The sequence below is a fragment of the Pseudophryne corroboree genome, chromosome 6 (genome assembly GCF_028390025.1).
Source record: "Pseudophryne corroboree isolate aPseCor3 chromosome 6, aPseCor3.hap2, whole genome shotgun sequence".
Classification (NCBI taxonomy): Eukaryota; Metazoa; Chordata; class Amphibia; order Anura; family Myobatrachidae; genus Pseudophryne; species Pseudophryne corroboree.
Genome location: NC_086449.1, coordinates 553,259,681 through 553,287,025, shown reverse-complemented (window position 1 = coordinate 553,287,025; position 27,345 = coordinate 553,259,681). Strand labels below are relative to the sequence as shown.

Here is a 27,345-nt window from a genome sequence, read left to right as displayed (position 1 = left end):
GACACATCATAGGTATAATAACAAGTGAAATGGGATACACACACACAAAAAAAATCAGTAAAAAACCTGTATAGCGAAAATAAACCACCAGAGGTCCATAAGCATAGCGGATAAGTTGAATGAACTTAGTAGGGGCCAATCCAGGGTAGGTGTTAAAAAAAAAAAACTATAAAGCAGAAGCAAGGTGGGGGATGAGTAAAAAACCAAAAAGATCATATGAAATATAAAGAAAAAAACTGAAACAGAAGGGGTGGGGAGGAAAAAAAAGATGGAAAGGAGGCTAGCAGAGATCATGGAGAGGTGAGGATTGAAACTGACACCGTAAGGGACCAGACTTTGTGAAAAGTGGTCACAGCATTATTCTATATGCTCAAAATATATTCCATTGAGGCCACAAAATTAACCTGGGCCCTATGGGCCACCAATGGGGCTGCAGGAGATCTCCACTTCTTTGCTATCAGGGATTTGCCAGCATTACAATAATAGACCACTAGTTTGTATTGGTCTTTACTAGCAAATTGGACTGGGGCAATCAAGAGTGCTATAGAAGCATCTTGTGACAGAGACAGACCTGTGGGCCATGAAATCAGATCCCATACTTGATCCCAGTAAAAGAGCTAATAATGGGACAGGACCACCAAGTATGGAAAAATATACCCGTCCCGCTGCATTGTCTCCAGCATGAATTTCTCTCTTATGGCTACACTTATAGAGGTTTTAGCATTTCTGGACCAAATAGATGTCCATCCCTCATCATCAATTGGGTCAATAAGGTTGGCTTCCCAAGAGAGTTCATTTTATGCAATTCTACAATGGTACTACTAAGACTCCTTTCCAAGCTCATCATTTACTAAAGTTCAATTGTTCTGTTTTCTTTCACCCAGAAATGTAATCTTATTTTGATAATCTTCTCACTATAAAGTAGCTTAGGGGTGTGGCCTAACGGCAGTGTGTGATTATATAGAGATGGTATAGGATTGAGGCATGGTCAAGAACAGAAATGACATAAAACATAAAAAAAACCTCAGTCAAATATAAATAATATAAAATTGTGTACAACACATATGCTCTACTGTGCTGGACAAAGTAAGACAACAGAAAATTTGGATGGTTGCAATCTCTTTAAATAGTAACTACTTAGAATTGATTTCAAGGCTTTCTTTGAAGATGGTGGAGACCCTGTCCATGTGCATTAGATAATGCTGTCATCCTGAAGGCACAGAAGCAGTGGGGTGTACCTGCAAAAGAGGGAGCTATTACGAATGGATTAAAACTCCCAGATTTGGCTCTTATCTACTCATATGATGCCTCATTTAGGGGCTCATTTAATAACGAGTGATAAAACTCATTGTGAATAATAAAACTTGTTGCATATGATAAATGGTGCACCAGCCAATCAAATCATGACTCTCACGTTTTTAGTTTTTAACTGTCATGTGTTTGAAAAATGACGGGAGCTGATTGGCTGGAGCACTATTTATCATATGCAACGATTTTTATCACTCATTGATAAAAGGGCCCCTAAGTTTCCCAGCCTCCCGGGCAATTGCTTGACATTGTCACCCAGCACTGTTGTCATAACATTAAAACCCCAGAGTGCAGGGTCCCTGAGTCACAGGGTGTCAGTCCCAGCCAGCACCTGATTAAAGGCCACATTGTCCTGGGTCTGAAAATGTTCAAGAACCTATTATGAGAACAGAAGGGGTGGACCAGTCCTATGTGGTTGTGCCCAATACAATGTGGGTGTGTACATCCCCTACTCTATGAACCCCAATCTCTCTACAAATATATAAAAGTTATATAAAAATTGTATAACTTTATAGAAATACAATTTTAATATTTATGATATATGGCCTTCTGTGTTGTTACCATCTGGTGGCTGGTCGGTATCATGGTGTCATTGTCACAGGCCTATTTTTATGTGGAGACCTGGAGCTGTAGTCCCATATGCCCAATTGTTAATCTGGCCATGCCTATTTTACCGCTATATACATTTATAAAATTGATTGTGAATATTCTTCCTTGGTCTTAAACTCGTCAAATTGATGCAAAATTTCTTAAGACAATGAGACAAAACAAAGTACAAATACAATGCTGCAAGTTTCATGGAGTTTCCTGGTCAATGCCAGCACTCGGGAAGCAAAACAGCAGTTTACTTTAGATTAGGCTAAGGGAATGCAAGTGCTAAAGTAATTAGAGATGGAGACTGTATGTTAGATACGTATGTATTTGTTTCGTTTCTGGACTCCCCTTGTGTTGCGCTCCATAGTCAGATGGCTGCTATGTTTGTAGTTAAAACTTTGAATATGCAAGGTCAAGGAAATGTCAGTTTGTCATTCACCTTTTTTTATTCACACAAAGCTTCAATGAAAAAATAAATGTTACTGGCTGAATGACCTTTATTAAATGTCATTGTAGGTGTATGTTGTGCTTTTTGAGATGTTGGCTTAAATGCGATGATTCATCAAATTAGATACTCTATATCATGTAGAGATAAGGTATTAGTCAGCCAAGGTTAAACGCAGGCATTGAACACTTTCTGTCTAGAGCAAGGGGTTGATGACTTACAGAATTGTCTTTATAGGCCATATTTTATTTAATTGCTGTAAACAGACAAAAATAATCTTCAAGTTACGGAACAAATAAACTAAGCAATGGACAGTGATACAAGGGAGAACGATAAATGACCAACCAATCAGCTCCTTTAAATTTTCAAACACAGCCTGTAACATGGCAGTTAGGAGCTGATTGGTTGGTACTTTATCTCTCTCCAAGGCTTAAGACATCTCCCCATGAATATAGCACTGCATAACTGTTAATTAATGCAGAGTATATTATAAAATGGGTACTGGAAATAAGGACTCCTGAGGCAGGTCTTCAGGTTAAACACAGTGTCTTTTACGGGCATCAGACACTGTGCACAGCATACATAGGTTTGGGCCTGGTCACACAGGTATAAACAGAAAATAAACAAATAAGCATGCTTATCATTTATTCTGCTGCAATGACATGCAGCCATCATCCGCCATGCTCACCTGGCACAGCCAACATCCACAGTCCCTGGCACTATAGAACTGCACCCTACTCGCTGGCCTCTAATAGGCATTAGTGCTTTGTGTAGTGGGTGAATGGGTTTTTTAAACTCCTTTCCTGCACCTGGCTTCCTGCTATCTCTGGGTGAGCTTGAAAACCCAGACTTCTGTTTTTCCACTTGCAGCTGTGCAATCCAGAAAGCCTGAAGTTCCAAATCTCCATTACAGGTGCAGAATGTGCAGGTCTTGTTTTCTTCTTCCTTGGAAGGAGCTGATAACACCAGAATGTGGGCAATTGTGGTGAGACACAAGCCCTCTCACCACAATATCTACACATCTTTTTACAGCATTGCAGCCATAATAAGTCTTTCTGCATTCCTAACACTGTGCTTGCAGCTAAAAACAAGAGTTATGGTAGACTTACCTTTGTAGACTTACCTTTGTTAACTCTCTTTCTTCGAGGTTCATAGTGTCCACAGGGAGAACATTGGGGTTGTAGGTGGTAGATGAGAGTCCGGGCACCAAACCGTTAAGCTTTCCGGCTTCCCAGAATGCTCGGCTCCTCTACCTTATAACTCCGCCTCCATGCTCAGGGAGGTCAGTTTTGTTAACAAGCCCAAAGCAGGAAGTGGATAGGAGAGAAGAAAGATATTGTACACATAAGAACACATTCTCACAGACAAGAGAAAGGAACCAGTGACAAAAACCCAGAGAGACCAGGTGCATCAGGGTGGGCGCCCTGTGGACCCTATAAACCTTGATGAAAGAGAGTTAACAAAGGTAAGTCTACCATAACTCTCGTTTTCTTCTTTGGGTTCATAGGGCCCCACAAAGAAAACATTGGGGATGACCTAAAGCAGTATTTTTAAGAGAGGGGACGCGCCTGAGAGGATAGCAGAATCCTGCGTCCAAAGGGAGCATCCTGGGATGCAAAGGTATCAAATGAGTAGAATTTTAGAAACGTGTGAATGGAAGACCACGTAGCAGTCTTAAATAATTGTTCAGGAGACACCCCACGGCCTGCTACCCATGAGGGACCTACAGATCTAGTAGAATGGGCAGAAATTGACCATGGGACTGGTAAATCAGCTTCATTGTATGCTTGTGCAATAACCATTCTAATCCATCTGGCCAGTGTTTGTTTGTTAGCTGGCCAGCCACGCTATCAGAATGAGGTTTCCTCCTTGTTTGAATTTCCTTATTACCCTTTGCAGAAGGGATATTGGGGGAAATATGTATGGTAGATGAAAGGTCCATTGTACTGCTAGAGCATCCACGAACGCTGCTTGCGGATGCTGTAACCTGGATCCGTATACTGGGACCTTGTGGTTGTGACATGCCATCAGATCCTTGCCTGGCCGGCCCCACCTGTCCACTAGTAGTTGGAACACTTCTGGATGAAGATCCCATTCGCCCATGTGCACATCCTGATCACTGAGGAAGTCTAATAAAAACTACTACATCAACATGAGCAGACAGGTGTATATGTAAAGAGCAATTAATAAGTCATTTATTAAAATTTGTGCACTTTAAAAAAGGGGAATCTTTGCCTTACATTAATACAGCACACATTAAATCAAATTTATGGTATTTGGATTGACTATCCATTTGTATTCAGCTGCTTGGAAAACCAGCTCAGATTAAGCATGTGGCTCATTTGCTCTTTGAAGCAAATTATTTTTTCACTGAGGAATTCTGCTTCCCAGTTGAGGAGGCCTGGTATGAACACTGCTGATATGGCTGGAAGATGACGTTCGGCCCACTTTAGTATTTTGGCTACCTCTTGCATTGCCCTTTTGCTGTGAGTGCCGCCTTGGTGATTGATATATGCCACTGTTGTGGCATTGTTGGATTGAATTTGCACAGGCCTGCCTTGGAGAATGCTGCGTGCCAGTGTCAATGCTTTGTATACTGCCCTCAGTTCCAGTACATTGATTGGTTACTGAGACTCTGCCAGGCTCCATCTCCCTTGAAACGAGTGTTGCTCGGTTACAGCTCCCCAACCGCGAAGGCTGGCATCTGTAGTGAGAAGCACCCAATTCGGGATCAAGAAGGGGTGACCCCTGTCTAGGTGATTGCTGTGGAGCCACCAAGTTAATGATAGGCGAACCTCCGTAGTCAGAGATATTATCTGCCATTTGATCTGGTGAGGCTGGCCATTCCATTTAGCTAGAATCAACCTTTGTAAAGGACACTCATTGATTATGAGAGCCTAGCAGTGCTCCCAGATGTACCATCCTTTGGGATGGTATGAGTAAGGACTTTTTCCAGTTGTTAAGCCAACCATGACTTTGTAGGAAGGCTATCGTTGTTTGTAATTTGCTGTGCAATACCTCTTGTGAACTGGCCAGGAGCAGTATGTCATCCAGATAAAGAAGTATCCTGATTCCCTGATGATGCAGGTGTGATGCCATGACTGCCATGACTTTTGTAAATATTATGGGCGCTGTGGCCAGGCCAAACGGCAGCACCTGGAACTGATAGTGTTGGTTTAGGATAGCAAACCTCAGGTATTGTTGATGTGACAGCGCAATAGGTATATGCAGATATGCATCTTGTATGTCCAATGACACCATGAAATCCCCCGACTCCATTGCTAGAATTATGGAGCGTATGGTTTCCATGCAAAATTTGGTAACTTTCACAAATCTGTTGAGAGATTTGAGATTGAGAATAGGTCTGTATGTCCCATTTGGCTTTGGCACAAGATACAGGGACATATAATAGCCCCTTCCTTTATGAGCCTGAGGAACTGGCACTATTACTTCTGACTGGAGGAGTGATTGAACCACTTTTTGTAGTATCCGAGACATTTCTGTGTCTAATGGAAGGCTCATGCGAAAATACTGCTGAGGGGGGCATCCTTTGAAAGAGATGGCATACCCGTAAGAGACTACCTTGTGTACCCAAGCGTCTGAAGTGGTCTTGATCCAGACTTGTGTGAAGTGAAGAAGTCAGCCTCCCACTTTGAGGTCCCCCAGGGGGATGTCCGTCCCATTAGGCTGTGGGTCTATAAGGTTTTGCTGAGGTTGTCTTGCTGCCCATGGCTGCTTAGTCTTGGGCTTATTAGACTTTGATGCATTTGATTGCCTAGGAAATGCTTGTCCTTTTCGCTTTTCTTGTGGGCGAAAGGCATGAAAATGTGAGCTCTTAAGCCATGGTGTATAAGCTGAAGGGAGAAAAGCTGTTTTAGCAGCTGCTAAGGATGACACTATTTTGTTTTGTTCTTCTCCAAACAGAACATCTTTCGTAAAGAGTAGCATTTCCAAAGTTTTCTTGGAGTTTAATCCGCTTGCCAAGAGCATAATCAAATAATGCGTCTTGCAATCACTAATGTTGCCGAAGCTTTTGCTGCCAACACACCAGCATCAGATAGTGCTTCCCCAATGCAAGAAGTCGATTTCTTGATACAATCCAAATATATTCTGCTCTCTTCTGATATAACTAGAGGCAATTCCTCTTTTATTGCCTGCAACCAAGATTCAATAGCTTTTGCTGCCTATGGGACAGCTATTGTAGGCCTATTTAGAGCACCCATCAGTGAAAAGATAGACTTGAGCCAATTTTCAATGCATCTATCGATGGGTTTCTTTAATGATAAAATTATTGTGATAGATGTCTTTACCAAACGTGTGATATGAGAATCCACTGGAGGAGGAGTCTGCCACCTTGCACTATCCTCCAAAGGGATAAGATAGCGAGATGAGAGTCGTTTAGACAGAGGAAACTTTTTACCAGTGGTATTCCAAGGTTCCTTTCTAATTTCCATTAAATGGTCAGAATGTGGAAATTCTGATCTGATTATTGTCTGTTGTTTAAATACATCAGTTTTCCTAGCAACAGCCTAAGGTTCATCTTCAGATAACTGAAGGATCTGTTTAATTGCATCCATTACATCTACAGTAATAAAAGCCTCCTCTGCTAGACATGAATCCATATTCTCTTCACCTTCCTCCTCAGATGACTTGTTTGAGTCTGATATAATAGTGGACTGAGAGGAAGATGTAATATTTCTAGTTAATCTAGAGGGTGGTATTCATGTGACCAGTGGTTGGGAGACCGACAGTCACATGACCTCAACCAACATCCCGCCCCCTCACTATCCCAGTGGTTGGCATGCCGACTAACAGTCCACAACACCCATAGAGTGGGAATAGAACTGCAGTCGCCACCGAGCCCGCAGTGTGGCGAGCATAGCGAGCCCACAAGGGGCTTGCTGCACTCGCCCCTCCCCGCCAGGATTCCGGTATCGGTATGCTGCTGGGATCCCAGCGTCGGACAGCGATTTAAATGCGAGTCCTTTAAGATGGGACCCTCTGACCTGCTAACTTATGCCAGTTACGCAGTCCTGGGGTCTCCACAGTGAGTGGTGCTAGACGCGATGTGCGGCCCATGCCGCAAGTACCCAGCATTGCCCATGCAGGAGTTTCAGCACCAGCTGGGGATGATGGAGCTGTAGCGCTGAAGTCTGCAGACTTACAGCGCTGACGAGCTCAGAGAAAAAAAAAAAATCTTCTAAAATTGAAAGCATAGGGCTGCTATAGCAGATCCCAGTAAGGTGCATCCTAGCTTCCAGCTGGTACCAACAAAAAAGCCACCTGCCTGAACATGGAGGCAGGGCATTCTGGGAAGCTGGAAAGCTTAACTGTTTGGTTCCTGGACTCTCATCCACCACCTACAACCCCGATGTTCTCCCTGTGGAGTGCTATGACTCCCGAAGAAGAAATGTACCTCCAACACTTCACTATTTCAGCAAAATCATGTTTATTCTTTTCATTACCACAAACATCAAGAAACAACCTACGCCACCTCATCACACTATGGGCCTAATTCAGATCTGATTGCAACAGCAAATTTGATAGCTAATGGGCAAAACCATGGGGGTAATTCAGATCTGATCGCTGGCGTGCGTTTTCGCACAGCAGGCGATCAGATCTGAACTGCACGTGTATGCACCGGAATACACAGACGCGACGGACAGCTGCAAAGTGGATCGCCGGACAGCGACAGGTTTGTGTGAAGGATCCATTCGTATGGGCATTCGCAAAGAGATTGACAGGAAGAGGGCGTTTGTGGGTGGCAACTGACTATTTTCATGGAGTGTCTGGAAAAACGCAGGCGTTCCCAAACGTTTGAAGGGAGGGTATCTGACGTCAAATCCGTACCCGAACAGGCTGATGTGATCGCAACAGCTGAGTAAGTCCTGGGCTGCGCAAAGACTGCACAAAATCAGTTTTTGCAGCACTGCTACACATGCGTTCGCACACTTGCACAAGCGAAAATACACTCTCCCTGTAGGCGGTGACTATCTGAACGCAGGGCTGCAAAAATTGCTGCCCAGCAAACAGATCTGAATTACCCCCCCCCCCCCCCCCCCCCCATGTGCACTGCAGGTGAGGCAGATATAACGTGCAGAGAGAGTTAGATTTGGGTGGGTTATTTTATTTCTGTGCAGGGTAAATAATAGCTGCTTTATTTTTACACTGCAATTTAGATTTCAGTTTGAACACACCACACCCAAGTCTAACTCTCTCTGCACATGTTATATCTGCCCCCCTGCAGTGCACATGGTTTTGCCCAACTGCTAAAAAAAAATCCTGCTGCGATCAACTTGGAATTACCCCCACTGTCATCTGACTTTATGGAGAATTCTAAAACAAATTCTACAGTAAACCAAATATCAAGTATATAGGTCCATACACATGGAGCGTTATAGTGGAGCGATTTGGACCATATAGTCAAAATTGCTCAGAAAGTTAGTGCATATCGCTCTGTGTGTACAGTCAGTGATATCGATGCGCGTCCCTGCCAGGTCGCTATCGCTGCTAAAAATAGACTGTGTCAATTTTGGCTAGGTCGCTGGAAAAGAAAAAGCATCCCCTTGCTTAAATGAGTTAGCCAAAATCGCTGGTAAAGTTAGTTAAAATCGCTGGAAAAGTTAGTCAAAATCTCCTACTGCCAGTTCAAGAGTAAAAACGCTCAGTCAAAATCTCTCATTGATAAAATATCTCCGTGTGTATGGACCTTAAGTTATTGTACTGGGAATATTTACAAAAAAGTTTACTGTAAAGTTTAATTCCCATAATGCACCTGGCATATAAATTACATTTTATTTGGGTGGTCAAAATGCATTTGTTCAAGAATTTGTAGAAGAGACAGGGTGACATTGTCATAATCTCACAAGTCAGAAGATGATATGGGGTGCTTAAGATTTTTGGGAGGTTTAAAGGGTAAGAGGCTTAACTGGATGCATTGCCTCCAAGAAAATAGAGTATGCCAGGACGTGTGCTCTGCCTGAATCAAAAGTAGTTGTGTCTTACCATAAACTGCAGGCTGGCATCTCTGGGGCTTTCTGTCTCACACGATGTAAATGCAGCCATTGTATATGTATACGGAGTGCTTGTGTTTCAGTCACTTCTCTGTTCTAGCATCCGAGTTTAATATTACATTTAAATTCTTCACTAAAAGAGAAACAGTCATCTATTATTGCAGAAAATAAGTCATCTTCTCTTCAATGCCAAATTGCTGTATAGAAAAGTAATTACTGTTTACATTGAATGGTATTGTGTGTGAAACAATAGGCAGAAGAGAGCGGTTTCTAGAAACCAATAGGTTGATTATTATCACAATTACCTAGTTCATGGAAACTTACTTTCTATGTCCTAATTTCACAATATTCGGTATGCAATGTAAAACTGTTCTGCATGCTGCATCTTTCACGCATGTCGTGGGTTGCTCGCCCTTGTTTTAGGATATGTTTTTTACGAAACTCTATATAAAATATTTTTTTAATTACATCTGTATCATATGTGATTATTTTAGTTAAACAACATAGCGTTGGTTCCATTTTATTATTGTTTTAGGATATACTTACACTCCAATAAGACAGATTGTGTTGCCCTGAAAATAAATATTCAAATCAAATCATTCTTGCCACCCTCCCGGAATGGCTTGAAGACTCCCGGAAACTGGGTGCCACTCCCGACACCCTGGTAGGGATAGCCATTGGCCATCAATGATTCATTATCATTGATGGTTTGCAGTCGATGTAAATACTTTTGCCATCGATGGAGGAGAACCAGATGGTTTCCTTCCATTGATGGCACTGCATAACTGAAATTTTTTTTGTTACATTTTCCCCAAGGTGCCAGGACACGGAGCATAGCTCTGCCCCAAACACATGTGAAGGCCCAGCCCCATTTTCTGATTGGCCCACGGGCCAGTCATTCAAAGAAGAGAGATGACCATTAGCTGGTGAAACCATCGATGGTCATCTATTGTGTAGTAGGCTGCCAACGATGGTCACTTACACTGTCGCCATCGATAGCGACTACACCAATGGCCATCCCTACCCCCTGGAAAGGGGGGCAAGTCTCCCACAGCGGCGCAGCTCCCTGCAACCCCCTCTCAACAGAGGGGTCAGATGACACAATTCGTGCTGAATTGCATCATTGTAGATGTACATTGCCTGTAATAGCAGCATTGTATAGCGTTAGCATGGCCATGATGACGTGACCGCAAAAACTCCATGCCCCCAGTACTAACTCTTTTGCTATGTCACGCCCCTATGCCACATCACACCCACCCGCACCAGGATTCAGTTATATCAGGTATAGCGGAAGTAGTGCCTATATTCAAAAAGGGAAGTAAAGCTGAACCAGGTAATTATAGACCAGTTAGTCTAACATCTATAGTGGGGAAAGTATTGGAAGGTATTCTAAGAGATAGTATTCAGAAGTTCCTTGAAGTCAATAAGGTCATTAAAAGGAATCAACATGGGTTTATGAAGGACAGATCCTGTCAAACCAACTTACTTGGCTTTTATGAAACAGTAAGCGCAAACCTAGATCAGGGTAAAGACGTGGATGTAATCTTTTTAGACTTTGCCAAAGCGTTCGATACTGTACCACACATGAGACTTATCTACAAGCTACAAGAATCAGGGCTAGGAAGCACAATATGCACTTGGGTCAAAAACTGGTTAGATAATAGGGAGCAGCGCTTTGTGGTTAATGGATCTTTTTCAACTTGGACTGAAGTGCTAAGTGGTGTGCCGCAAGGCTCAGTATTAGGACCGCTATTGTTCAATATTTTCATTAACGACCTTACAGAAGGTCTAGAGAGCATGGTGTCAATTTTTGCAGAGGATACCAAATTGTGTAAGGCTATAAATACAGAGGAGGATGCCGAGTCTCTTCAGAACGACTTAGTTAGAAGCATGGGCAGCCAAATGGAGATTGCGCTTCAACACAGACAAGTGTAAGGTAATGCACTGTGGTAACAAGAACAAAAATTACACCTACCTACTAAATGGGGTAAAATTAGGGGATTCTGTACTGGAAAAGGACTTAGGTGTCCTCATAGATAGCAAGCTAAGCAGTAGTACCCAAAGTAGGACTGCAGCAAAGAAGGCTAATAAGATATTAGCATGCATAAAACGGGGTATTGATGCTAGGGACGAGAGTATTATACTCCCGTTATATAAATCACTAGTGAGGCCACACCTTGAATATTGTGTACAATTCTGGGCACCGTACTACAAAAAGGATATCCTGGAGCTAGAAAAGGTACAGAGGAGGGCGACCAAACTAATTAAGGGCATGGAGACGATGGAATACAAGGAAAGGCTTGAAAGACTAGGCATGTTTACATTGGAAAAGCGGAGACTAAGAGGGGATATGATCAACATCTACAAATATATAAGGGGACAATACACAGAGCTTGCGCAGGACCTGTTTTTGGTTAGATCAACACAGAGGACTCGTGGACACTCACTCAGGTTAGAGGAGAGGAGATTCCGCACAATACGGCGTAAAGGCTTTTTCACGGTAAGGACAATACGTGTTTGGAATTCCCTGCCTGAGGGAGTTGTAATGGCGGAATCTGTCAACACCTTTAAGAATGGGTTAGATAAATTCGTAATGGATAAGGATATCCAGGGGTATGGTGCATAGTTATGCATTATAGTTACTATAAATAGGGATAAAATGCAACGGCTGACAGCAGCATCAGTCAGAAATTTTAGTCAAGTCATCATGCATAGGAGACCACAAATAGGTTGAACTCGATGGACAATTGTCTTTTTTCAACCTCAGATACTATGTTACTATGTTTACCACCTAGCTGGCTGCCTTCTCCCGGAGGGGTAAGCCAGAATGTCGGCAACCCTGAATCAAATATGGAAGAACATTTATCATAGTTGCGTTAGGAGGGGTAATCAATTAGCTGTTAATGACCGTGGCTAATTGTCTCATCTTTAGTCTTTAATGTTGCATTGTTGATGAATACAATACTCAAGATCTTGCTCTGCTTAGACCAGACATTGGGGCTAATTCAGACTTGATCGTAGCAGCAAATTTGTTAGCAGTTGGGCAAAACCATGTGCACTGCAGGGGAGGGGGGCATATATAACATGTGCAGAGAGAGTTAGATTTGGGTGTGGTGAGTTCAAACTGAAATCTAAATTGCTGTGTAAAAATAAAGCAGCCAGTATTTACCCTGCACAGAAACAAAATAACCCACCCAAATCTAACTCTCTCTGCACATGTTATATCTGCCTCACCTGCAGTGCACATGGGGGGTAATTCAGACCTGACCATAGCAGCAAATTTGTTAGCAGTTGGGCAAAACCATAGGGGTAATTCCGAGTTGATCGCTCGCTGCCGTTACTACTGCGCATGCATATGCTCCGCAATGCACAGGCGCGTCGTACAGCTACAAAGCGGACCGTTGCTGGGCGATGGATTTAATGAAGAATCCATTCGCACAGCCGATCGCAAGGAGATTGACAGGAAGAGGGAGTTTGTGGGTCTCAACTGACCGTTTTCTGTAGTGGTGCGGCGAACGCAGGCATGTCCAGGCTTTTGGAGGGCGGATGTCTGACGTAATTCCGTGACCTGCAATGCTGGATTCATCGTGTAGGGTAAGTAACTCTTACCCTGGTCTTGTTCTACAAATTATTTTTTTTTGCATAGCCGGGCTGCACAAGCGATCGCAGCCTTGCTATGCAAAAATATACTCCCCTATAGGCGGTGTCTAGTTGATCGCACGGGCTGCAAAAAGTTGCAGCGTGCGATCAACTCGGAATTACCCCCTATGTGCACTGCAGGTGGGGGGCAGATATAACATTTGCAGAGAGAGTTAGATTTGGGTGGATTATTTTGTTCCTGTGCAGAGTAAATACTGGCTGCTTTATTTTTACACTGTAATTTAGATTTCAATTTGAACACACCCCACCCAAATCTAACTCTCTCACATGTTATATCTGCCCCCCCCCCTGCAGTGCACATGGGGGGTCATTCCGAATTGATCGTAGTTGTGCTAAATTTAGCACAGCTACAATCAGGCACTCAGACATGCGAGTTTACGCCCAGCACAGGGCTAGTCTGCCCCGCATGTCAGTGCCGACCCCCCCTGCAGAAATGCAAAAGCATCACACAGCAGCGATGCTTTTGCATCTCAGGAGTTACTCCCGGCCAGCGCAGCTGCCCCGGTCGCAGCGGCTGTGTGTGACGTCACGCTGCCGCCACGCCCCCCCCAACGGTCCGGCCACGCCTGCGTTGGCTGGACCGCGCCCCCTAAATAGCGGCTTAATTCCGCCATCCAGCCCCCTCCTACCCAGCGACCGCCTCTGCCTCAGGGGCGATCGCCAGGCAAAGACGGCCTTCGGCCGTCTGGCATGCGCCGGCGCACTGCGGCGCAGGTGCATGCACCTTTCCGACCCGATCGCTGTGCTGCGATAAACTGCAGCGAGCGATCGGGTCGGAATGACCCCCATGGTTTTGCCCAACTGCTAACAAATTTGCTGCTACGATCAAGTCTGAATTACTCCCATTATTCATTGCTTTCAATGAAGAATATACTGTAAGTGACAATGAGGAGAGAATTGTTTCATATAAGTTAATGAAGCAAATGTCAATTGAACTATTTTCATTTAAGGTAGTTGTTGATCTCTTACATGAAGAGGGGATGGTACGGGGAGAGGGGTTGGTTTCTTAGTAGTTACAAGAAGCTCCAAAACTTTTTCAAAGGCCAAGTAAATCAAAAGGCTTTGCTTTCTGTATGAGTACAGGATTTCTAGGGTTGAAAAATCCCTCTTTCCAAAACATGGTGATCTTAAAAAATTTTTATGATTTTAATCACAAAAAAATAAATGAAGTAGAACACAGATTATCAGAACTGATTGAGGCCATTTATTAAGCTATGTCTCTTTTTCTGATTTTTTTTTTTCAATACAAGTTAATATTTTTGGGCTTGTATATCCTTATTTCAAGTAAAAGTTTATATAGATAGCACTCACCTTCGGCATATAGCTGTGTGGTCAGTGTACTATATCAGATGCTACTATATATATACTGTAATAAGAGGGTCAGTAGTTTGAAATGGATTCTATTTGGGATTGGGAGCCAGTAAAGCATTTTGCATAGGGGGGTTGCAGACGCCATCTCATTTGGGAAAAGGAGAGAGAGAGAGAGAGAGAGAGAGAGAGAGAGACCGACACCGACCGAGAGACCGAGACCAGAGTGGAGGAGGTTGTAGTAATCCAGGTTGGGTTGGAAATGATGAGAACATGAATGAGAATTTTGGTTACATTGGTGGTTAGAAAGGGCTGGCTTCTGGCAATGTTTTGGACTTGGAAGCCGCAGGATTGAGGGATAGCCTGCATGTAGGAGTTAAAGAATGGGCAATTACTATCCACAGTTTATAAAGCACTGACATAGGAGATCATGATATAAACAGATATATAATGGCATGAAACATAAGGTAAATATTGCCCTATGCAAATTAGTTCACAATTTAAGAGATTTTGTAAACTAGATTGTAATTGCTTGTGGCAGAGCTGGCACTATCACTACTAGTCACCAGTTTTCTTTTTACCACCCCTCTCTATACCTCTTATCAACTCTGACATCTTTCTTCCATGCATCTGGTGAGGAAGTCATGGCCTTCATCCGTTCCTCACCCCCCTCCACCTCCCCACTTGACTCTAACCCCTCCCGCCTCCTCCACTGCCTCTCTGTCTGCTACCATCTTGCCCACCTCCTCAATCTCTCCCTCTCATCAGGCACTGTCCCGTCTGCCTTCAAGCATGCACTCATCTGGTTCCGGTATGAATGGTCGACCATGTTATGGTCAACATCATTAGGTCGACCACTATTGGTCGACATTGACATGGTCAACATGGACACATGGTCGGCACATGAACATGGTCGACACATGAAAAGGTCGACATGAGTTTTTTAACTTTTTTTGGTGTTTTTTGCGTAAAGTGACTGGGAACCCCAATTAGTGCACCGCGTCCCCTCGTATGGCTCGCTTCGCTCACCATGCTTCGGCCAATATTACTGTTCCAATCGTAGTCCACGTGGATCATAAAGTATGGAAAAGTTCCCCAAAAGAAAAAAATGTGAAAACTCATGTCGACCTTTTCATGTGTCGACCATTTTCATGTGTCCATGTCGACCATGTCAATGTCGACCAATAGTGGTCGACCTAATGACTGTCGACCATAACATGGTCGACCATCTGAACGGATACCCACTCATCTCCCCTAGTCTTAAAAAACCATTCCTTGATCCATACCCTCTCCCCGACTATCGAACCATCTCTCTCCTCCCTTTTGCCTTCCTAACTTCTTGAGCATATTGGTACTTATTCCGAGTTGATCGCTCGCTAGCTGCTTTTAGCAGCAGTGCAAATGCTAAGCCGCCTCCCTCTGGGAGTGTATCTTATCTTAGCAGAAGTGCGAACGAAAGGTTAGCAGAACAGTGCTGAAATTTTTTCATGCAGTTTCTGAGTAGCTGCAGACTTACTCCTACCTTGCGATCACTTCAGTCTATTTAATTCCTGTTTTGACGTCACAAACACGCCCTGCGTTCGGCCAGCCACTCCCCCGTTTCCCCAGGCACGTCTGCGTTTTTACCTGACACGCCTGCGTTTTTTAGCACACTCCCTGAAAACGGTCAGTTACCTCCCAGAAACACCCACTTCCTGTCAATCACTCACCGATCAGCAGAGCGACTGAAAAGCGTTGCTCGACCTTGTGTGAAACTACATAGTTTTGTGTGAAAGTACGTCGCGGATGCGCACTGCGCACCATACACATGCGCAGAAATGCTGCTTTTTCACCTAATCGCCGCGCTGTGACCGAAAGCAGCTGGCGATCAACTCGAAATGACCCCCATTGTCTATAACTGCCTCACTGCCTTTCTTTACTCCCACACACTGCTTGACCCATTCCAGTTTGGCTTCCATCCTCTCCACTCCACTGAAACTACCCTCATAAATGTCTGCAATGACCTCCTTTCTGCTAAATCCAAGTGTCACTGTTCTTTGCTTATTCCCATTGACCTCTCTGCTGCTTTTGACACTGTGGACCACCCTCTCCTTCTGCAAATCCTTCACTCCCTTGGTCTGCGTGATACTGCCCTCTCAAGGCTATCCTCCTAGCTCTATGACTTCCTTCTCTGTCACCTTCCACTTCCACTAACTCTAGGTGTCCCCCAAGTTTCTGTTCTTGGTCCTGTCCTTGTCTCTCTCTATACATTCTCTTTAGGTGAACTCAGCTCTTTTGACTTACAATATCATCTTTATGCTGATGATACTCAAATCTACCTTTCCTCCCCTGACCTCTCACCTTCTCTACCTCTCCCTCTAAGACTCTCCATTTCTCTACAAAACTTCATATGGGCTCTCAGGATACACTTCTTCACCAAACCCAGCTGTCTCTCATCCTAACCCTCTGTGGCCCACGTTCTATTTCTACCTCATCTGTGTTACCCCTGTCTGTGTGCCCCTCCCCTTTAGAATGTAAGCTTTCCTGAGTAGGGCCCTCTTCCCACATGTGCTTTTACATCCTTTATTATTATTATTATTATTATTATCCTTTTATTTATATGGCAGCACAAGGGATCCACAGCGCCCATTACACAGTACATAATCAAATGAGCTCTTACTTAATCTGTCTTCTTTTCAATACTACCTTGACAGCACCAAATTTCTCGATTTTCTGCCTCCCTGATACTTATTTCAGTGTACTTGTCCTATAATGTATTGAATTGTAAGTCATTGTCTTCTTGTTTTGCTTATTTGTTTATGTACTCTGTGATTGGGTGCTGCAGATCCCATGTGGCACCATATAAATAAAAGAAAATAATAATAATAATCACTATTTAATTGGCTGGTTCACCATGGTTTAGGTCGTGCCAAAAACACTAGTTTAGGTTGTACCTAAAACACTGAATGAGTGACATAATGTCACTCAGTTCAATAAGTTCAACATGGAGCGCTCATTATGTGCCTGATATGGTTGGACATCCGTTGTAGTATCCTTAGCTGTGAAGTTGCTGACTGGGGCTTCTTTAGTGTAATGAGCAGGGAATGTGGCTCTGGATCATGGGGGTGATTCAGACCTGATTGCTGGGCTGCTAATGTTGCTGTCCTGCGATCAGATAGTCGCCGCCCAAGGGAGAGTGGAAATTCGCCTGTGCAAGAGTGCGATCACATGTGGGCAGCTGCAAATATGTTCATACCTTACTCAATGTGTGCAGTGTGTGCGCAGCCCAGGACTTTCTCCTACAGTGCTAAAAGTACTTCCTGATCGAGTCAGGAGCTGATGTCACACACCCTCCCTGAAAACGCCTGGTAACGCCTTTGTTTTTCCGGACACTCCCATTAAACGGTCAGTTACCACCCACAAACGGGCACTTCCTGTCAATCACCTTGCGAACGCCCATACGAATTAAATTTTTCGCACCATCCTGTTGCTGACTGGCTTTGCCCTTTGTTGTTGTCTGACGCGCGTGTGCATTGCGGTGCATACGTATGCACAGTTATTACCTGCTCGCCTGCTGTACAAAAACGCACAACAGCAATCAGGTCTGAATAGGACCCTATGTTATCACAGCACAGCTCCACATTACCAAGTGGAAAAATTCCACCAACCTGTCAGCAGCTATGTGGTGGGTACTATTGGGCAGGTAAGGGAGCCACATTACTAGCATGCAATAATAAAGTAGCCATTGGTAACATCCACAGCAGCCTGTTTTCTAGTTACATGCTGTAAATAGTCTCTGAGATAATAAGGAGCAGATGTACTAAGCTTTGGAGAGTAATAAAGTGTAAAGAGATAAACTACCAACCAATCAGCTCCTGTAATTTTTCAAACACAGCCTTAACATGGCAGTAGGACCTGATTGGCTGGTACTTTATCTCTCTCTATTTTATCAATCGCCAAAGCTTAGTACATCTGCCTGTACGTCTTTTCTCCGCAATTTTTTAAAATTATGGTATCATGACAGTATCTCTGATAAGAGCCCTTTCCAGTGAAGAGTGAAAAGTACAGTGATAACTTAAGTAATCATTTTAGTGCCAAGTTCAGACCTGACTTACATAAAGTACATGTGCTACCATCGGTCCTTGCTTCCGCATGTATAGGCAGTCAGGGATGAATCTCAAAATCCTTCTCCAGCAAAAAGGTAACCTATAGATAACAATGGATAATGGACCTGATTGGGGTTTGTAAGCAAAGCAAAAAAGCACACCACTGGCGCTGCAGGTGGGGCAGATGTAACGTGCATTGGGCGGTATTCAAATGATATATCACGCCCAATCTCCTTTCTAATGTGATCCCCGTTATCGCACATATCGCACCCATAGTAATCAGTAATCAGGTTTAGCTGCGTAACGTGTTGGGTGCCCTCACTTCCGTGGGGGTAGCGAGCTCAAATTATTATATCATGCCTGTCACCAGTAACAGAATGGGTGTGGAAGGGGGTGAAAAGAATACTACCCATAGAGTTGTAGATTTGGTTGGATTATATTGTTTCTATGCAGGGCAAAAATTGTCTGCTTTTGCATGTAGCCCATATATTAGATTGCTTTATTTTTATACTTCAATTTATATTTCAGTTTGAACACACCCCACCCAACTCTAAATCTCTCTGCACATGTTACATCTGCCCCACCAGCAGTGCAGCATGGTTTTGTCCAGTTGTGTGGTTTTTGTTTTGCTTACAAACCTAAATCAGGCCCATTGTCATCTAAAGACAGCATAAGCTCTGTACATTTCTAATTTTTACATCCACATAGGGAACTTGTCTTCGGGACTCCAAAGATATTTCAGATATCAGTTACAGTACCCTGATGTTAAATAGTCCCAATACTGATGTGTCAGTCCCCCAAAACAATCTGTTTTCATAATACTGATCTGTTACAGGAGTGTGTTCTGCGTCCTGTTTACTGTCCATGCACTATTTCCCAGGACCTACAGGTCAAGACCCCACTATACCACTGTGTCACCAACGCTATATATATTATACATCCTGCTGCTACCATTGTGTGTGCATATAAGTACACTACAATTACCAGCATTAACCCCATACACCTGCACCTTGAAATACTGCACCCTGTACCTGCTACATACTGTTTAACCCTGTGTTATTCTACAACTGCTTTTTACTGGCTAATAAACCAATCCCTGGTTAAGGTATCTGCCGCTTGAACTAACCTCCTTTGCTCACCACTGGTACCTATTACCAGCGTAGGATCTGCCAATATGACCGAAAATAATACATCCCTAAATAACCTGAAAACTAAGGATTCATACAAATTATAGATGAGCGTTTTGGTTCAGTTTGATTGTAGCTCGTGTCTGTTATTGGTAATCCTGCTGTTACGGGTTTTAGACAACCAATAAGACTATGGCAAGAAGTGGAGAAAGGTAATACATCTTTAATACAAACTAGAGATGACTGGATCTGAGGCCATCGAAGCCGCGGCTTTTGTGCCCCCGCCAGAATCGGATCCCATATCAAGTCCGAATGTCATCCTCCCGGTGTCAGATTCTCGCAGGACATGGAGTCTATATAAGGCGCCGCGGCCTGGACTCTACGCCATTTCACATTAAAGCACAGTGCTATTTGCTGCATTGACTCTGCTGTATTAGATGTGCTGTGTCCACAACTGATATATAAATATATATAAATATATATTGTTGGTCAAAATTCACTGTAATGACTGGAAATTAATGTTGTTGAGGTTAATAATACTCAAGGAACAAAAAACGCCCAAGTTATGTGATTTTAGTTTTTTTTGTAAATTTAAAAAAAAATCCAAGTCCAAATCCAAAACCAGTCACGGCGGTTTGGTAAATTCAATATCGAAAGGCGGACGACGAATTAGATCCAAATCCAGCAAAAAGAGATGGCGCACATCTCTAATACAAACTGGAATTTACTACATGCGTTTTTGACACTAGTAAAATGCTTGTAAATATGTCTGACACTAGAAAACATTGATCCTAGTATCACCTTAACCCACTTGTGGTTTTATCAGTGCTCCATTGGCTGTACAGATTTCAGAAAAACCTTGTCTTCTTAAATTTTGCCTCAAATATATGTAGAAGTAAAAGCTAGATAGATCTCCAGGTGCTGGTAACAAAGCTAGTAACTAAGCAAATGTATTTGGCTATGTAGTTTTGTAGGAGAAGAAAGAAGTATTCACTTTCAACACCTAATTATGTTCACGACACTTCACCTGTCACGGTCAGTGCTGGAACTCAGAAAGGATCACACTAGGAGAATGATCACATCACCTCACCTAACTAAAGCAGGGGTAACCAGAGATCTCGGCTCCCTCTACTGGGGTATATCATCATTGTAGCCACAAACACTTCAGACATTCATTTTTGCATATCTGCACTCCCATGCTCAGATGATTTCTTTGTGTCTCACATCTACGTGTAGGAACAAAGCTTGCCTGGTTTAACTTTAGGAAGAGGAGTGCGCTACTTTGCAGATTCCAGTCTTTTTGTTCTCTGGGGAGGCTTCATACCCTATCCCAAGATGGCCACCAAGATCACTAGTGAGCATATGTGAGAGCCATCATGAAACTGTGTAGAGTTAAATGGGGGGTCATTCCGAGTTGTTCGCTAGCTGTTTTCGTTTGCAGCGCAGCGAATAGGTAAAAAAGCACTTCTGTGCATACATATGCGGCGCAATGCGCACGCGCAATGTACTTTCACAAAAGCCGATGCAGTTTCACACAAGGTCTAGCGACGCTTTTCAGTCGCACTGCTGGCCGCAGAGTGATTGACAGGAAGTGGGTGTTTCTGAGAGGTAACTGACCGTTTTCGGGGAGTGTGTGGAAAAACGCAGGCGTGTCAGATACAAACGCAGGCGTGCCTGGGGAAGCGCAGGGCGTGTTCGTGACGTCAAAACAGGAACTAAATAGTCTGAAGTGATTGCAAGCTAGGAGTAGGTCTGGAGCTGCTCAGAAACGACACAATCTTTTTTTACAGCAGCGCTGCAATCCTTTCGTTCGCACTTCTGCCAAGCTAAGATACACTCCCAGAGGGCGGCGGCTTAGAGTTTGCACGGCTGCTAAAAGCAGCCAGCGAGCGAGCAACTCGGAATGAGGGCCCTGGTGGGAGACAGAAGTCTCCTGCTTAGCTCCTATGAGAGACTTGGTTAATACCTGCTTATGAAGCTGAACCAGCACCCTGCACTGCCACCTGTTTGCAGCATACATTCACCGTCTGGTTAGTTGTATGAAACCCCACGCCGCTCAAGCTCAGCTCCATTACCAGTGTACATGTAACAGTGAGTACGGTTGTACTTGCTATTGATCAATAAACCAACTCCACTAGTTAAGTAATTGGCTGTTCATAGTTTGAGTCATCCACTCCTGTGTGCCTATATAACTCTGCAAAATCAACACCTGCACATACATCATTTCCATCATTTACAGGGGAACAGGATGGACAGTACAAGGAGAGAGCAATACTCACCAAGACTTGTAGTCAAGGAAATGTGAGTTTGTCGTTCACCTTTCTGTAACCACTCAATGGAATCACAAAACTTCAATGAAATAAAAATAAATGTTACTTGCTGAATGACCTTTATTAAATGTCAGTGTAGATGTACATTGTGTTTTTTGAGATGCTAGCTAAATACAATGATGAATCAAATACGATACTCTATATCCCGTAGAGATAAAGTATTGAGGTCAGCCAAGTTTAATCGCAGGCATTGAGCACTTTCTGTCTGGTACAAGGTATTTATGACTTATTAAACTGTCCTTTGAAGTCCACATTTTAATTTTATAAAAATATTTTGCAAAAAAAAATGGTGAATGGACAAACTACTTTGAAATTATGGGTGAGATTTAATTAGTTGTGTCAGAACCTCACAGCCTAATAAGACATGGACTTCTAGACAGGGACGTCCCATTTATTTTTGCTCACAACCTAAGCAAGATTTCCATTCTGTAATAGTCAGAAATCGGTAACTGCAGATTTTGCTTCAGAACTTTGCATTAAATTGACTTGTCCCCTATGGATGCAATACAACATAACTATTTATTAAGGGGAATACATCTATGCATACCTTTTTAAATGGGCTAAAGTAAAATTTACTTAGCTAGAAAAATGTTCACACTGCAGCAGTGGAATGGCTTTCTCAACGTCTAATAAAGCATGTAAAATATACCTCAATCTGCACTATTTTTGGCAGTATTGTATACAACAAACCATCCAATATGGTAGATTTATTTAGTCATTTTGTTACCACACCCATCAAGAAAACAAACCATACCACTTATTCAAACTGTATATGTTTAGTGTAATAAAAAACCATAACTACATTGCAATAATCATTACAAAAATAAGAGATATACTGTAGGGGGAGATGTACTAAGCAGTGATAAAAGCGAAGAAGTGAGCCAGTGGAGAAGTTGCTCATGGCAACCAATCAGCATTGACGTAACATTTATATTTAGCATACTATAAAAGAATACAGAGCAGCTGAATGGTTGCCATGGGCAACTTCTCCACTGGCTCACTTCTCCACTTTTATCACTGCTTAGTACATGTCCCTCATAGTAGGATGACATAAGGAAATATAAATATAAGATGCCATACATAGGGCCTGATCCATGGATGTAAGTAATGAAAATGATCAAGCATCTGGTCAAAACCATTTGCACTGCAGGTGGGGTAAATATAGTGTGCAGAGAGATTTAGATTTGGGTGGGTCATATTTTATCTTTGCATGGTAAGTACTGCCTGCTTTTGCATGTTAAACAGCTTTATTTTTACACTGCAATTTAGATTTCAGTTTGAACACACCCTACCCTAATCTAAATCTCTCTGCACATGTTACATCTGCCCCTCCTGCAGTGCAATATGGTTTTGCCCACTTGCTTGATAATTTGTGTTACTTGCAAACATGAATCAGGCCCATAGTTGCATGTGTTAGTGCTGTACATAGAGAACCATACTTAATTCTTGCACAGAGGCTGTCTACGTCCACCAGTGATTGAAACTGTAAGCAACTCACATGAGTACACAAATGTCATTAGGCAAAAGCCTAATTGGTGATCCGATGCACTTTGATTTATCCAAATCTCCTTAGGTTTCTGTTTTTGCTGATCCGTATCTGGACCCTTGGGTCTAGCTGAAGCTGGATTGAGGATGAGCTAGGAAACAAGAGGACCAGAGTAGCATAGGCAACAGGGAAGGTCACTAGACCAGGTACTCAACCGGACCACAGAAATTGAATCCAAAAGTAATAGCAACCTGGAAATGACTATAGAGAACTCAACCCTAGAACCAGTTCCCAGAATCTTGGTGATTGAACCCACTACTGGGAATTCAGGAGCATACAGCCAATACTCAGAACCGTAGAAAGCTACAACTGGAGTCAAGAACTTAACACTAAGGATGAGAAACCCAGCATTTAAATACCTACCCTCAATGTATGGGATCCAGTAGTTCATACCATTCCTCTATTGCCACTTAAGTGTGACAATTACAATTTAATAACTATAGCCTGCACTTAACCTGGACTTAAACTGGATGAAAACTGAAAAAGAAACATCTAACAACTAATACTACTACAGATGAACTTCTTTGTAACTTCAAATGTATGTACATATCTATTTTCCTGCACTCCTCACTCTGTGAACACCAATTTATATGTAGCAACATTTGTAATATCATGATTTGCATGCAATTGTAAATACTTGTACTTCAAACTTTGCTCAGTGAAACATAGTTAATACATACTGGGCTGGTATTTGCATAGTCAAATACAGTGTAATCTCAGTGTAATCTCACGTTTCATCAGCTAAACATTTGCCTCGCTGGTAGCCTGTATTCCTTTAGATGCAATCTAGGGTCAGCTGTTTTGGTCAATGGGGGTAATTCAGACCTGATCGCTGCTGTGCGTTTTCGCACAGCGGGCGATCAGGCACAAACCGAATGCATATGCACCACAACGCGCAGGCACGTCGCACGGGCACAAGGCGGTTTGCTCAGCCATGGGTTTGAGCAACGGATCCGTCCGCACGGGCGATTGCAAGGAGATTTACAGGAAGAAGACATTTGTGGGTGGCAACTGACTATTTTCAGGGAGTGTTCTGGAAAAACGCAGGCGTGTCCATGCGTTAGCAGGGAGGGTTCCTGACGTCAGTTCTGGTTATGGACAGGCTGATGTGATCGCAGCGGCTGAGTAAGTCCTAGGCTGTGCAGAGACTGCACAAAATCTGTTTGTACAGCTTTGCTACACATGCGTTTGCACACTTGCACAGCTAAGATACCCACCCCCTGTAGGCGGTGACTATCTGATCATAGCAGTGCAAAAATCGCTTGCTAGCAATCAGGTCTGATTTAGACCCAATGGCCCTCATTCCGAGTTGATCGCTCGTTGCCGTTTTTCGCAGCGCAGCGATCAGGTGAAAAATCGGCATTTATGCGCATGCGCATGGTACGCAGCGCGCATGCGCTAAGTACTTTCACACAAAAGTTTATAATTTTACCCAAGCTTGAACAACGTTTTTCAGTCGCTCGAGTGTTCGTAGTATGATTGACAGGAAGTGGGTGTTTCTGGGCGGCAACACAGTGTTTTCAGGGAGTGTGCTAAAAAATGCTGGCGTGCCAGGTAAAAACACAGGAGTGGCTGGAGAAACGGGGGAGTGGCTGGCCGAACGCAGGGCGTTTGTGACGTCAAACCAGGAACTAAACTGACTGTAGTGATCGCAAGATAGGAGTAGGTCTGGAGCTACTCAGAAACGGCATGACAGTTTTTAGTAGCAATTCTGCTACTCTTTCGTTCGCACTTCTGCTAAGCTAAGATACACTCCCAGAGGGCGGCGGCTTAGCATGTGCACTGCTGCTAAAAGCAGCTAGCAAGCAATCAACTCGGAATGAGGGCCATAGTCCGTTCATATACACAAATTGTTCATAATACTTAGAGCCAAATGTAATAGAGTGAGAGTTTCAGAAAGTGAGAGATTTGGTAAGGTTTTGCAGTTTTTTTTAAAGTGGCAATCATTTACACAGCAAGATCAACCTGGTTTTGCAGTGTAAATGATTGCGACTTTAAAAAAAACTGCAAAACCTTACCAAATCTCACTTTCTGAAACTCTCACTCTGTTACATTTGGCCCCTAGTGTTTTGAAAATTGAAGGCTGAACAACACCAGTAAACAGGCATTTATAATAATAATAATAATAATAATTTTTATTTATATAGCGCTCTTTCTCCAACAGGACTCAAGGCGCTTTACAGACATCAAAAACAATACACATGATACAGAGGATTTAAGTAATACAACAATAGATAAGCCACACAGACATAAAAGAAAACCTTAAGCACACAGAAAGCATAATGCAGGATTGGTGTAGGCATTTTGGGTAATAACTTCCAAGGGTTGTGTATTCCACCCTCACAGGTACCAAGTGCGGCAGCCATCTTGGGCGCTCAGCGTAGGATTACCCAGGGTGGAATAGTCTACCCCTAGAAGAGATGACACAAAATGGGGGTGATTTCAGAGTCCTACAGTTTAGAGTAGGGTTCCAACAAAACCACAAGGTCCATGTATTTTTCATCCCATCCACAAGTGTACCATAAGGGGCAGCCATGTTGGGCGCACTTTGAAGGTTACACTGTGGGAGGTGAGCCATACAAGGGCCAAGTTCATATATGGGAAAAACTGACGCTTATGTAGTAGTATGATGTACCCTGCATGTAGGGCACAATGGAAAGGTGTGCAATCAGTGGAGGTAAACATTACAGGAAAAACACATGGTGGGGTGGAAGCGAGCTATTGAAGGAAAAAAAAAAAACCACACAATAGCAGGTAATTAGCGGCAGAAGTAGGACTGGGATAACATTTTGATCAGATCTTAGTACGGGTGGGTAGGAATTTGAATGTTTAACTTTAATAATTGCAACTTGATTATGCTCTAAGCCTATATACAGTAACTTTATTTCAAATCCACCATGTTCCACAAATTGCTTTTACTTAATTTCACTTCATGATATTTTCTCAAGAGTGATTAAATCCTTCATTCTCCCTTCAACTTACCCCTCTGTACACACGCCTCAAAACATCCACAACCCATCACCATAAAAAACATTCACAAACCTCCTACAAGTATATTTCTCTCTCTTTCCTGCTTCTATTAGCTGGGGACATTTCACCAAATCCGGACCTCAACCACTTGCCCCATTGACATTCACCTGATTGGCAGCAATATATAAATCTAGCTAACCTCATAAACATCACATGCTTCCCATCAACCTCCAAATCACTAAAATATACCTTATAGAATGTATGCTCTGTTTGTAACAATTTAACATCTATCCATAACCTCTTCATGTCTAACAACTTCAGCATGCTGGTTATAACCTAAACATAGCTCACACAATCATACATGGCTCCCCTACAGCACTGTCACACTATTGTTTCCAATTCACTTCAGGCCTGGTAACAGTAAAGAAAGTGGCGTTGGATTATTACTATCCCAATTTTCCTTATACACAGTTCTACCACAGGTTCCATCACTCACATTCACATTATTTGTAGTACATTCTATCAGTATTTACACTCCTTTCTTTCTGCATGTTGCAGCTATCTATCGCCCACCTGGGCAACCCAAACAATTTCTGGAAGCTTTTGCTGCCTGGCTCCCTCACTTCCTATCCACTGACATCGCCACAATCAGCATGGGTGATTTCAATATCGCTATTGATAGTCCAAAATATGCTGCTCATCCCTTCAAACTATTTTCTCTAATCTCCTTTCTCAGCCTTTCCCAGTGGACTGACTTCTCTACTCATCCGGAGAGCCACTACCTTGATCTTTTTGTCACCAGACTATGCTTAGTTTCTGAATTCTCTAACACTCCTTTCCATCTCTCAGGTCACAACTGTATCACCTGTATGCTATCCTCCATTACTTCAAATTCAGTATCACTGAAGTCCTCCAATCCTTCTCAAACCTGCTCAAAATTGTATTAAAACAATTAATTT

The 27,345-nt window shown here is 43.0% G+C and overlaps 1 long non-coding RNA gene across 1 annotated transcript; it reads right to left on the bottom strand.

Annotated features, from left to right (window-relative positions):
- LOC134935441 (uncharacterized) lies at nucleotides 1-21,892 on the bottom strand. The gene is made up of 3 exons (XR_010180142.1): nucleotides 21,820-21,892; nucleotides 9,353-9,493; nucleotides 1-1,238 (listed from the first exon to the last, which is right to left on the bottom strand). It is a non-coding gene; the product is annotated as an uncharacterized LOC134935441 (long non-coding RNA).
- Between the last annotated feature and the right edge of the window lie 5,453 nt (nucleotides 21,893-27,345).